The following is a 14,123-nucleotide window of genomic DNA, read 5'->3' on the forward strand; positions in this document are numbered from 1 at the left end:
CCCAGGAGTTGGTGCCCCTGTGACTAGTGGTGTTCCCCAGGGGTCAGTGCCCCTGTGACTAGTGGTGTTCCCCAGGAGTTGGTGCCCCTGTGACTAGTGGTGTTCCCCAGGAGTCGGTGCTGGGCCCATTGTAGTTTGTCATTTATATAAATGATTTGGATGAATATGTACAAGGCCTGGTTAGTAAGTTTGCAGATGACACTAACATAGGTGCTTTAATAGACAGTGCAGAAGATTATCAAAAATTACAGAGGGATCTAGATAAGTGGGCCAAGGAATTGCAAATGGAATTTAATTCAGATAAGTGTGAGGTGTTGCATTTTGGGAAGACAAGCCAGTGTAGGACTTTCACAGTGAACAGTGGGGCAAATAATTAAGGCAAAGAGGATGGAACGTAAAGGTAAGGGAGTCAGTTCAGAGAAGGTTCAGTACGTTCACTCCTAGAGCGCAGGGATTGCCTTATGAGCAGCAATCGAGTAGGTTGGTCTGTACTTTGGAGCTTAGAAGGGTGGAGGGGGATTCCTTATTGAAGCATACACGATTCTGAAGGGCATTGTTGGGGGGGGGGGGCGGGTTGTTTCCCCTGGTGAGGGATTCTGGAATTAAGTGCATTGTTTTGGAATAAGAGATCTCCCATCTCAGCTGGGGGATGAGGAGGACTTTCTTCTCTCAGTTGGACATGAGCCTTTGGAAATCTCCACCCCTGCCAACAAATCTATTCAAGGCTAGGTTTGGACTATGGTGGAGTCAAGGGTGTGGATACAAGCAGGAATGTTCAGAGGTCAAACTCAGCTCAGCCATGAAAGGTGAACCTTTCACCTGAACCTACTGAAAGGTGAACAGGTTGCATGGACTGAATGATATTCCCTTCTTCCTAATTCCTAGGTTTAGTGTCCTAAATATTGAAAAATTATTCAGTGATTTTAGAGGCCAGCTCAGAGTAAATCATATAACCCATGAGTCATAGCAGACAGTATTCTATCCAAAAGGGTATTAGTCTAATCACTGCCTGATTCTAGCATTTTTATTAGAGTTTTAATTAATTAACATCAAATTCGACAATGGTGGATTTGATCCCCAGATCAATAGTTCAGCTATCAGAGATATCAATCCAGTGACAATACTTCCATCATTAGGTAAACACAGTATTCAGACAGCCTGGAAGATTAAAACATGTTCATTAATTTCAAGCTGTAGAGAGGTTTACAATCAATTTCAGTTTACTTTCAACTACTGGAGATGTGGAACGAGATATGGAAGTTTTGACGTAGCAAGACAGTGAGGTACATGAGTAATGTTCTGCAAACCAGTGCAAATTTCTTGGCTTAACCACTATCCTGTCAGAGTCCCTTAAGACGATATCTCTGACTAAACAAAACAATATTCAGTATTGATTTCCTTTGGAACCTTATTTCGAATGCATGAGAAATGATAAAAGAATTTTAAATTGTTTAATTGGCTTGGTTTCTGCTTTATTTTTATTCGAGGAATTTCTGCAATTTTTATTAGTGTCCAAGAGTAAAATTCATCATAATAGAGTAACTGTTTTGAAGGCTTTGCATTGTAATATATATATTGTATGACATTTCCTCATGCGGTAATTCTAAAATAACACAGGGTAATAAATAATTCTTGCAATTATACTATATTGTTTATTTCTGAGTGTTGCAAGGATTTTACAACTTGTGATTCACTTTATGCCTATTCTTATAATTTCACTCTCTAGAATCTGCTATTATTCTGGTAAATCTGTACTGTACCATTTACAAATTTGCCCTCCAAACCTGGATGGTTTTATTTAAAAGTTGCTTTGAGGATATTGCTGTTTTTGGCAAAGCTGCTATTTATTCCACAACAGTAGTCTCCCGTAGCATTTCCTAATCCAGCAGGGCAGAGAATTGGAATTGGTTTATTATCGTCACATGTACTGAGGTACAGTGAAAGACTTGTCTTGCCTACCGATCCTACAGATCAATTCATTACACAGTGCATTGAAGTAGTACAGGGTAAAACAATACAGAATGCAGAATAAAATGTCACAGCTACAGAGGAAGTGCAGTGCAGGTAGACAATAAGGTGCAAGATCACAATAAGGTAGACTGTGAGATTAATAGTCCATTTTATCGTACTAGGGAACCATTCAATAGTCATAACAGCAGGATAGAAGCTGTCCTTAAGCCTGGTGGTACGTGTTTTCAGGCTTTTGTATCTTCTGCCCAATGGGAGAGGGGAGAAGAGAGAATGTCCAGGAAGGGTAGGGTCTTTGATAATGTTGGCTGCTTTACCGAGGCAGCGAGAGGTATAGACAGAGTCCATGGAGGGGAGGCTGGTTTCTGTGATGTGCTGTGTCCACAACTCTCTGCAGTTTCTTGCAGTCTCAGACAGAGCAGTCGCCATACCAAGCCATGATGCATCCGGTTAGGATGCTTTCTATCCAGAATACAGAAATGCTCAGCAGGTCAGGCAGCATCTGTGGAGAGAAAAGAACAGGGTTGATGCTGCAGGTTGATGATCTGGGCAGCTCTGATGCAAACTGGACAGGGTGGTTATTCAGTGAGTGTGAGGAAGATGAATGGATACTCAGCCCTGAGGGCTGGAACATGCTGAGATAAAACTTGAGATGCAACTGCCTAAAGGTAGGTTGGTTTTCAGTGAAAGAATGTAGAAGGCAGAAGACGGAGAGGTGGTGGGGAGGAGGATTATACTGACAGGCAAGTGTTAGTGTGCTCAGCTTCACACCTTTGATGCACAAACCAACCCATCCTCTCCAGGAATCCCGACCAGAAACAGAAAATGAGGGAGGCCCCCGGCAGCATCCTCGGGGTCAGCGTTTGCGCTCAAGAATCCTTCAACAGTGGAAAAGAGAGAATACAAGAGTCACGGAGAGGGGCAGGGACGGGAATCCTTCATCACTTCCACCTCCAGCAGGGTTCCATCAGCAGGTCCACCTTCTCGCTCTGCGGCTCACCGCTCCACCTCCTCCCGACCCTCCGTCCAGGGGCCGCAGCCCCTTCTCCGCATTCCCGTCACCCGTCCCCTCCACAATGCGGAGAGAAACCCCGATGGTGCGGCCGCTGCAGGACCACAAGTTACCTGATTTTCCACCTCACTCCCACTCTGACCTCTCACAATGAATCACTGACCTCCCTCTCACTGAGTCACACAGCCCGGAAACAGGCCCTTCGGCCCACTGAGTCCATGCTAACCGCAGGCACCCGTCTACACTAATGCACTCCTCCCCATCAACTGCTCCCAGATTCCAGCCCTCACCCACACACCAGAGGCATTTACAGCGGCCAATCAACCCACCAACCTGCACCTCTTTGGGATGTGGAGGGAAACCAGGGGGATCCCACGCGTTCACAGGGAGAACGTGCAAACTCCACACAGACAGCGCCGGGGGTCAGGATCGAACCCGGGTCCCTGGGGTAGTGAGGCAGCGACCCTTCCAGCTGTGCCGCCCTCTCTCCAGTGCTGGCCAGGATAAGTCCAAGCAACAGCTGTCGTCCAATGGTGAACCACCTCCTCTTTCTCTCCCCAGGTGTGGTTCCTTCCATCTCCGGCTGCTGCTGTAGAAGGGGTTTACTGGTGAGGTTGATCCACGCCCTTCCTCTGGCCTCGCCCGCACTGCCTCCACCCAGCTCAACGCTCTGCACTCCCCCGTTCCAGGAAGCGGTCGGCGGCACATGCAGAGCGAAGGATACCCGCCCACCGAGGCGGATTGGCACACGGCGAGCCGAGCGTCCCCGTACACCCCTCAGCCGCTCCTCCCCGCCGCTTTATGGTCAATAAAAGGGAAGGACTGTTCTCTCAGGCTGTGGAGATATTAGTTTCTGTCATTTGAGTCTGGGTCGAGAAACTGTCTTCTGCTTTTGTCGTCTGATTGTTTAAACTTTACTCAAGGTAAGAGAACCCTGCGTGAAAGTTTTAATGAAGGTTTACTTTTTTTTAAAGCGCAGATTCCTCTGAAGAGAAACCATACACCACGTTGTTAAGGATCTTTTGGTCAGTTTTCAAATCTAAGCTATCAATCACTTTCTGTGAGATCTGGGCCATTACCGTGCGGAATATCAGTAGGGATCGCTAGGGGAGTCCTGTATTCCTTTAAGGGCGTTTTCGAACAGTAAAGTGCGATGAAATGTAATCACTGCTGAAATATTGGAAGCCAGTTTGTGTCCAGCGTGCTTCTAAAGCAGCAATATTAGAATGACCCGATAATCTGTCCACCTGCATTACAGGCAGTACCCCTTTGGAGTGCGGCCTGGATGCCCACGTTTATGCACCAGTCTGGGACACGGCACACCTATCACATGGCATCTTGGCTCAGTATTTTACAACTGACCTTTTATCAAAAGATCGTACTCACACATTTAGTCATTTTATCTCTGTCAATTTCAACGACTTTCCCTTTTTAGTGTGTGTGTACCTCTGCCTTTCTGCCTGCAGCTGAGCGGGACTTCCACAGCATCCTTCATCACCCATTGAATTACTTTTGGACTGTAAGAAATGTGGCAGCTGATCAGCACACAGCAAGATCCCACAAACAGCAGCTTGTGACCATATCAGTTTTATTTTGTTGTAAGGGTTGCTAATTGGGGGTAAACCCCAGGGTAGTACCGGAGGCACCTCGCCTGCTCTTCATGTTTATTTGAGAGGGAATAACATATAGTCATTTTCCCAGGGAGGGGGTGCTAAAAGCAAGAGGGCATAGGTTTGTGAGCAGAGGCGAGAGATTTAAAAGGGACATCAGGGGCAGCTTCTTCACACAAAGGGTGGTGCATATTTGGAATGAGCTGCCAGAATTAGTCATTGAGGTGGACACATGAGTGACATTTAAAAGCCATCTAGATAAGTCCATGGATAGGAGAGGGCTCTGGGCCAAATGCAGGCAAATGGGACTAGCTCATTGGGCAGCATGGATGAGATGGGCTGAAGGGCCTGTTTCCCTGCTGTATGGCTCTAGGGCAGGATTCACTTGAGCAAAATAATTCACATGGCATCTTGTGGTTATTCCTGAACTTTTAATAATAGTAGAGCTTTGGCTACATGTTGTACTTTGTCACTATCTAAATCTATCCAGTTTTGCTTTCCTTAATGAGTCTCAGTGCTTAAAGGACCAGGAGAGAGTCAGACAGCACAGAAGCAGGCCCTTTGGCCCACCACACCCATGCTGACCATTTACGTTTGTCCCCTCTTTCAGCAGTTGCTCCGTACCTGCCTGTGCCTCGGTGATTCAGGGGCCTGTCCTGATATTTGTTAAATGTTGTGAAAGTCTCTGCCTCTGTCACCCCTACAGGCAGGGTGTTCCAGATTCCAACCACCCTCTGAGTGGGAAAATAATTCCTCAGACCCCCCCCCCCCCCCCTTAACCTTTCAGTCCGATCCCCTCTGGTTACAAACACCTCCACTGTGGGGAAAAGTTTCCTATTCCCTACCCTATCTAATACCCCTCATAATTTTGTACACCTCTATCAGGACCCCCTCACCTCCTCTGCTCCAAGGAAAACAAATCCAGCCTGTGCAGTCCCCCTGCATACCTGAATAGATAATAATGTTACTCGGTCATTACATAAAGCAGTTCCATCCACTGAGTCTGGTTGAGTTCAATAGCAAGTACTTTATTCCAGAGGCAATGATCTGCAGATGTGACACAGAGAGCAGTAAAAGGCAGTGATATTCAGCAATGGATGAACCATGGAAGATTTATAAGATAAGATTTCTTTATTAGTCATATGTACATCAAAACACACGGTGAAATACATCTTTGCGTAGAGTGTTCTGGGGGCAGCCCGCAAGTGTCGCCAGGCTTCCGGCGCCGACATAGCACGCCCACAACTTCCTAACCCGTACGTCTTTGGAATGTGGGAGGAAACCAGAGCACCTGGAGGAAACCCACGCAGACACACGGGGAGAACGTACAAACTCCTTATAGACAGTGGCCGGAATTGAACCTGGGTCACTGGCACTGTAATAGTGTTACACTAACCACTACACTACTGTTCCTTGTATTCCAGATAAGGAGGTTATTTGGTTTATCATGCCCATGTCAGTCAACAAAGAGCCACCCAGCCTCATCCCAGTTTCCAGCACTGGGTCTGTAGTCCTGCAGGACACTGCTCTTCAAGGATACATTCAAGTGCTGGTTAAATGTTGAGGATTTATGCCTCCCCCAGCACTCTGGGCAAAAAACTCTTCCCTCTTCTCCCCTTCAGTCCCTCTACCAGTTACTATAAACCTGATGCCCCCTATCTCCAAGGTCCTTCTCTGCCCTATCAAGGGAAATAGGTCATAATTAACTGTCATAATTTTATATGCTTCAGCTAAGTGGTGGGGTAGGTGTGTGCGGCAGGTATCTTATTCCTCCTATTTTCTTAGCTGGGAGATAATTAGTGTTAGTGGGCACAGTGGCAATGGGAAAATGAGCTTTGGGTTTGTGGAGCAGAATATTTGATCATTGGCCCTTAATATCTTTTAGATTATAGAACAGTACAGCACAGGAACAGGCCCTTCAGCCCATGATGTCTGTGCTGAACATGATGACACATTAAACTAATCCCTTCAGCCTGCACATGGTCCGTATCCCTCCACTCCCTGCATGTTCATGTGCCCATCTAAAAGACTCTTAAATGCCATGATCACGTCTGCTTCCACCACCACCCCTGGCTGTCTGTTCCAGGCACCCACCACTGTGTAGGGGAGAAAAATTGCCCCGCACATCCCCTTTAAATATTCCCCCCTCACCTTAAATGCATGCCCCCTATTATTTGACATTTCTATCCTGGGAAAGAGATTCTGACTGTCTACTCCATGCCTCTCATAATTTTAGAAACTTTATCAGTCCTCCCCTCAGTCTCCGATGCTCCAGAATAGTTGAGTCTAGAAGTATGGATGAAGGTTTCTGAGGTGGATGGAGCTGAGGCAGGCTGCACGGGTGAAAGGGGTGTTGGGTGTTGCTGAGTAAGATGGCGGGTCTAACTCCACAAAGGACAGCGACGGGGGGGTACAATTGTTGGCCTGTTGTCCGAAGACAAGAGTCCACGATGAAACTGGAGACCAGATGTCATTGGTTCAATCCTCAAGGGATGAATTGGCCCCCATAATGGAGACCTCTGGAGGAATGGGACAGGGCGTTGTGGTAAAATCATCCAGCCTTGTCTGCTTTTTGTAGTTGACCTGGCACTGGGAAATGGCGAGTCCCAGGAGAGTCAATGGACCATATTGGGACTTTTCCCCCTTTGTTTCTTATTCTTCAGGCACCGTCAGTCAGAGACCTTCACAAAAGGTACCTATGTGGTTTGTTAATTCCTCCTTGGCCCTCAGCCTGTGTAAACATTGCCTATTACACAACCCTCCCACATTGAACTTTTCCCAAATCCTGGCCTCTCACATATCCCTTTTCCTTTCACTGCTGTGCTTTCTGAGCTATCTATTTCCTAACATCAGGAATCTCCTCCAAAAACCTCTCTGTTCTTTCTTAAGATGCTCCTTAAACCCTTCCTTTCCAACACATTTCCATTGGTCCTCTCCTGCTATCTGTCCCAAGGTGGCTCAATGTCATTATTTGTGTGATAATTCTTCAGGGCCACACCCTCTGGTGCAGAAAATGACCCATCGAGGCTGTGCCCACTCACAGAACAATCCCATTTCCCCTCCGCAACCTGTGCTCCCCATATTCCTGTCACTTCTACAGCTCTCCTGAACTCTAGGGGAAACTTACAGTGGCCAATTAACCCATCAACCTGCATGTCCTTGGGATGTGGCACCCAGGGGAATGCCTCACAATCACAGAGAGAATGTGCAAACTCCACACAGACAGCACCTGAGGTCAGAATTGAACCTGGATCTCTGGAGCTGGGAGGTAGCGGCTCTACCAGCTGCACCCCAATGCTGTCCAACTCCTTGGGCTATTAAAGGCACTATATAAATGACCCTGTCTCTTTTTCAAACCCGCACACATACATTCCTCTGAAATGTGTAGGTGATAGGCTTCTGTTCCAACATTTCTCTCCTAATCTTCTCTGGATAAATATTGTCATTTTCCAAGAAATGACAGAAGAGTCCACTGTTCCCCAAGCCCACAAGCTCAGTGCAGTGACTTGACTTTCAGGCTCTGCCCAGTGATGCATCACATTGAGCTGCTGCCTAACAGCTCCAGAGAAGTGGGTTCAATCCTCGCGCCTGCTCCTGTCTGTGTGGAGATTGCACATTCTCCCTGCCACTGCATGGGCTTCCTCCTGCACATCGCAAGGAGTGAGGGTTGGTAGGTAGTCCGCCACTGTATATTAGCCCTGATGTAGCTGGGAGGCAGGACAATCAGGGGAGCTGATGGGCGTGTGAGGGAGAATAGGTTAAAGGGGAATCAGGGTGGAGTGGGACTGCTGGAAGTGAGCATGAACTCGAGGGGCCGACTGGCTTCCTTCCATCTCGTCAGAGGACATGAGAAAGTTCTGTGTGAGACACTGGTTTACCCCAGAACTAACCATTAAATAGCCAGCAAGTCAGACTTGGCGAACAATTTGGTGTTGGAGCTGAGCTGGTGACCGTGTGCCCTGTGGGCTCCAGAGGGCTCACTGGACAAGACTCAGTGTCACATAGAGACTGACCGCTTGTGTGTGGTGCTGGGCGGTGCTCCTGTGTCAGGAGCAAGGAACACCCAGGGGGTATTGTTAGCAGGTAAATGAATGGAAGCCTGTGAACCACTGGTGCCACGGGACATGAAGGGAGAGGCACGATGGCTGGGGGAACTGGGTTATCGTGTTCCCACTTTAACAAGGAGGCAGTTGCTAGAATGAGTGTGCCTTTGTAAGCCTGCACGTTTGCTTGTTTTCAGTCACAGGTTCATAGATAGATGCAGCACAGAACAGACCCTTCAGCCCATCAAGTCCGCACTGAGCATAGAGTGCCTATTTACGCCCACCCTACACTAATCCCCACTTTCCCATCAACTTCCCCCAGATTCTACCCCTCACCCACACACGGGGTAATTTACAGTGGTCAATTAACCCACCAACAAACACCTTTGCGATGTGGGAAGAAACCAGAGCACTCGGGGGAAACCGATGCGGTCACAGGGAGAACGTGCAAACTCCACACAGACAGCGTCGGCGGTCAGGATTGAACCGGGGCTGCTGGAGCTGTGAGGCAGCGGCTCTGCCCGCTGTGCCACCTGGCGCGCTTGGGTAACAGATATTCGCCCTTACAAAATTCACAAATCATTATCCAAAAATTTGAATTATGGAACAGAATTTGCTCTCAAGGAGCTTGTGTGGGGGGAAAAAATACAAATAAGCACAAATATTATTTTTTAGAATTATTTTAAACGCAGAATTTATCTTTTCAATTCGCATTTCTTGATGCATGCATAGATGACATGGAAAATCACAGTAAGGGCTGTTTCCTAGGAACATAACCTTCCTGTAACACGGGGATCTACTGCGCCCATTCCAGTTCGCTGTGTAGCACCCTCTCCTTTGTGGTTTGAGTCTTAAGTGCACAATATCCCCTCCATTTCAGCACTGTAGGAGAGCCACGTTGTTGAAAGTGTGTCCTTTCAGGTAAAACATTGAACTCGGGCCGCATTTATGGGCATAGAACCTGTATCAAAGAGCAGTGGGAAATCTCTCCAGTTTGTTCATCAGTATCTATCACGTTATTACTGGTCGTTATCTTTATTCTGCATAGATAGAGTGTCAGGATTCATGGTGTAGCAATCAAGCATTCCAAGATTGTGTGATGGGTGGATGGGTTTTACACTTGAGCTGTTTTTGTTGATTAAAAAAGACAATTGTCATTTTTTTCCCCGTTAACTGCCTGCAGCCAGTTGTAAAGAGACTGTAAATTGAAGATGTATGTGGCAAAGTAATATTTACCAAGAATGTAATTAAGAGGGAGTATTGTGAAATATCTGATTATATCTTGTCAAGTAATGTGACATCCAGGCTGTGATTTTTTTGTAACGTTCCTAATGCAATATGGGCTGCATTCACATTCCTCACTGGGCTGGCATCCCAGTGCTGAGGGAGTGCTGCTGTGTGGCAGGTGCGGTCTCTTGCTTGAGACATCGAACAGAGTCTCCTTCTGTTCTCTCCGGAAGTTGTAAAAGATCCCAGAACACTTCCAAAGAAGAAAGTTGAGTTCTCCTAGCTAAAGTTTGTTCCTTGACCAATGTCAATAAAATAGACATCATCTTGCTATTAGTGAGAATGTACATTGGTTGCTGCATCTTTACACAATGGTTCCACAAGAAAGTAGCTGGAGTAGACTACTGAGCCTGCTCTTCTGATCTTCTCATCTCCACTTCTGTGCCAATTGCCCATAGCTTCAATTCCCCAATCTTTCAAAAAAATGACCTACTGCCTCTTTAAACAACTCCAATGATCTAACCTCCACAACCCTCTGGGGTGACAAATTCCATAAATTCGCCACCTTTTGACTTCAGTTAACAACTGATGGTTGACTAGTCTTCTTCTGTGTGACGTTAGAAGTAGGAACTGGCTTCACTAGTCCCATGCTCTCCGAGGGAACAAGTGTAATTCCGGTCCTGAATCTTGGGGTAAAATGTTACTACATTCCTCATGGTCTGATCTGGGTGTCTGCATTTACAACCAGGAGAAGTTTTAGGGTTTCGACCTGAAACATCGACGATTCTTTCCCCCCACAGATTCTGCTCAACCCACTGAGTTCCTTCAGCAGATTGTTTGTTGCTCCAGGTTCCAGCATCTATAGTCTATCGTATCATGAAATTTTAGCATGTCACTTGTGCATCAGGATGGCCACCTATGATCCCAAGTTGGTTGAAGTCTGATCTTATTGAGTCAGATACAAGGTGTTTGTTTGCAGAGGTGTTTCCTGCTCAAACTTTCCTCCAAGATTCCTCAGTGTTGTGAACAGGAGGTGTCTGGTTCATGTTATGTTTGTGTCTGGCCACAGTGGTGCATCTGGTAGAGCCACTGCCTCACAGCTCCAGAGACCCAGGTTCAATCCTGACCTCCAGCACTGTCTGTGTGGAGTCTGCACATTCTCCTTGTAACTGTGAGTGTTTCCCCCCTGTGCTCCAGTTTCCTCCCACGTCCCAAAGATGCATCAGTTTGTAAGTTAACTGTGTACTATAAGTGCTCCTACTGTGTAGGTGAGGGATAGAATCTGGGGGAATTGATGGGAAAGTGTGGAGAATAAGGTAGGATTATTGTAAATGGGTGCTTGATGATCAGCATAGGCTGAATGGCCTGTTTCTGTGCTGTATGATTCTATTGTAAAAGGGAATTCAGAAGATCATGCAACAGGTTTGAGGGTCTCTGTAAATGGGACAGTGTGGGTTCCTTCTCTGTGTGTCTCCATAACCCCTCTGTTGAAAGACAGGCAGATGTTTGAAACCTTTGGGATGTCATTTAGTTATGAGAGACACTAAAGAAATTGAAGCTCTTCTGAAGTAGACCAAAGTATTAATACATGTCATGTTGACTTTAAAACTATTCTCCCTAGAATAATCCAAAGTAAGGGAGTGTCATTTTAAAATTTGAATATAGCTGTGTAGAAATTTGTATCCCTTCGGTAAAGAAACTGTGTCAATGAATTGTACTCTGTCCATAAAATTAGTTGCCTTGACTTAAATGGAATGAATTTCAGACACCTCGCGCTGACACAGCATTTACTAACCAGAGGTCAGTTTCTGACTAGTTTTCTTCTAGAGTTAAATCAGGAAGCACCTTCCAATGTGTAGTTACAATATAAACTCCTAAATGGCTGTGAATGTTGGGGACAATTAAATCCGTGCTGTGATTGAACCAAAGCTAAATGTGTCAATGTAGGTCTCAGGTTACGCATGATCTACTCAAATGTTGAGACAGAATCGAGTGGCTGATCACCTCTACCTCTGGGCTCCCCTCTTGTAAAAGGTGGTTGGGGTCTCCTTTAGCCCTACTTGTGCCATCTGAGAACGGATGGGGAAGCCCTAGATCTGTGCGGGAGATCATTGGCACTCACTTAGTGATGGAAGACAGTGGATGAATGGATGTGGCACCAGAAGAGCACTGATCAAAGGAAATACTGCTCAAGGGGACATTGAGGACCAATGGTGCACTCCAGGTTGTGTCTTACAGGTATAGAGACACAGAGCACGGAAACAAGCCCCTCAGCCCACCAAGTCCTCACCAACCATCCAGCACCTAATCACACCAATCCCACACTAATCCCATTTTGTTCTCCTCACATTCACATCAATTGCCCCCAGATTCTACCACTCACACTAGGGGAAATTTACACCGGCCCACATGTCTTTGGGATGTGGGAGGAAACCAGAGCACCTGGAGGAAACCCACGCAGACACAAGGAGAACGTAAAAACTCCTTGCAGACAGCGGCGGGAATTGAACCCAGGTCACTGGTGCTGTAATAGCGTTACGCTAACTGCTGCACTACTGTGCTAGCAAACCTGGGTCTTTGGAGCTGTGAGGCAGCGGCTCGACCTGCTGCACCACCAGACCATCTCATGAATTCAGCTGAGCCTGGGGTCAGGTTTTTGTGCCATTTAGTTTGTCCCGTTGGTGTGAAGTCACTGCAGCTCTGCTTCCAACTGCTACTGCATGGTGTATGAATCTGATTTTAGATTTTTTTTGAAGATAAGTATTGTAGTGGCTGTATGGAGACACCAGGGACTGCAGACGCTGCAATCTGGAATGACAGACAATTTGCTGGAGGAGCTCAGCGGGTCGAGCAGCATCTGTGGGGGGGGGGGGGGGGGTGGTGGGGGGGGGAGAGAATTGCCGACGTTTTGGGTCAAAACCCTGCATCAGTCTCTGTCTGCTTGACCTTTTGAGTTCCTCCAGCAGATTGTTTGTTGTAGAGCCCATTAGGTGGCTCTGAGGAACCCTGGACAAATCCTCACTCATGAACAATTATTTGTGATTATGTGAAAACAATTCCAGCTACACAAGTGTCCTTCAGGGTACCACAGAGTATTCTACAGCCAATAAAGTTCTTTGAAAGTGTAGACACTAGTTGGGGAAGATGTTGATCCAGAAAATTCACTTCTGTCTTGTTGTCTAAAGCTGGTCCATCTCCTGAGCAAAGTGATCATTTGGCAGTATTCAGGGGTGGAGAGTGTGCCTTCTCTTTTGGTTTACAATCTGCACTCAATGGATTTGATTTAAAAAGTAATCTTGCATCATTAGGTCTTTAGTGTAACGCTTTACAGCGCCAGTGACCAGGGTTCAATTTGAGACGCTGTCCGTAAGGAGTTTGTACATTCTCCCTGTGTCTGTGTGGGTTTCCTCTGGGTGCTCTGGTTTCCTCCCACATTCCAAAGATGTACGGGTTAGGAAGTTGTGGGCGTGCTATGTTGGTGCCGGAAGCGTGGTGACACTTGCAGGCTGTCCCCAGAACACACTACGCAAAAAGATGCATTTCACTGTGTGTTTCGATGTACATGTGACCAATAAAGATACCTTATCTTATAGCCCTTTACAGTCAATGTTGTATTTTTGGAATGTATTGCATCTCATCTGCTCACTGTGAACAGCAGGCTCCCCCTGAACTTCAGGGTGCCGCTGACAAACTTTTGTTTAATGATGTTTGCTGAGGATAAATATTGGCCAGAACACAACAGAGGTCTTTTAAAGTGGAAGCGCGGGATCTTTTGCCTTCACCTGAGGGGTTCTCTGGGAATAAAAGCAGGAAACACTCAGCAGGTCAGGCAGCATCTGTGGGAAGAGAAACTGAGTTAATGCTTTATGCTGACAGCCCTTTGTGAACTGGGAAAGTGAGGAAAAAGTTTTAATTTGCAGAGTGGGGGCTGAGGGTTGAATGAAGCAAAGGGAACATCTCTGAGGTCCAGGGTTGCTGAGATGTCAGTGTTTATTGAACCATTGAATTAATGGGTTAATGAGGGAAGTCACAGAGAAATAAAACATATTCCAGGTCGTGTTAAAGCTCTGGGATTCAGGTCAGAGGAAAGGTTCAGCAAATTAGGCAAAGTCTGTGGAGAGAAGCTTGAGGTTCCACCACCCACAAACCTCTCCCCCACAGCATTTTAAAGGCTCCCTGGTCTGTTCTCCTATCTGCACCGGTGACTTCCCTTCTCACGGCAAAAGCTGTTGAATTCTTTGGGAATGAGGCTAACGATTGATG

At 46.6% G+C, this 14,123-nt stretch overlaps 1 protein-coding gene and 1 long non-coding RNA gene across 5 annotated transcripts in view; one reads left to right on the plus strand and one right to left on the minus strand.

The window, feature by feature from the left end:
- Positions 1-1,893: 1,893 nt before the first annotated feature.
- On the minus strand, positions 1,894-3,626 carry LOC127585621 (uncharacterized). The gene is made up of 2 exons (XR_007958541.1): positions 3,314-3,626; positions 1,894-2,470 (listed from the first exon to the last, which is right to left on the minus strand). It is a non-coding gene; the product is annotated as an uncharacterized LOC127585621 (long non-coding RNA).
- A 113-nt stretch (positions 3,627-3,739) lies between these two features.
- The window catches only part of LOC127585603 (uncharacterized), a 30,170-nt gene continuing 19,786 nt past the window's right edge, over positions 3,740-14,123 (plus strand). For all 4 annotated transcript variants that reach the window (XM_052043196.1, XM_052043197.1, XM_052043198.1 and 1 more), the window contains exon 1: positions 3,740-3,903. The gene's annotated coding sequence lies outside the window, so the exon portion shown is untranslated. The remainder of the gene's footprint in view (positions 3,904-14,123) is intronic.

The sequence above is a fragment of the Pristis pectinata genome, chromosome 33, assembly GCF_009764475.1.
Source record: "Pristis pectinata isolate sPriPec2 chromosome 33, sPriPec2.1.pri, whole genome shotgun sequence".
Taxonomy (NCBI): Eukaryota; Metazoa; Chordata; class Chondrichthyes; order Rhinopristiformes; family Pristidae; genus Pristis; species Pristis pectinata.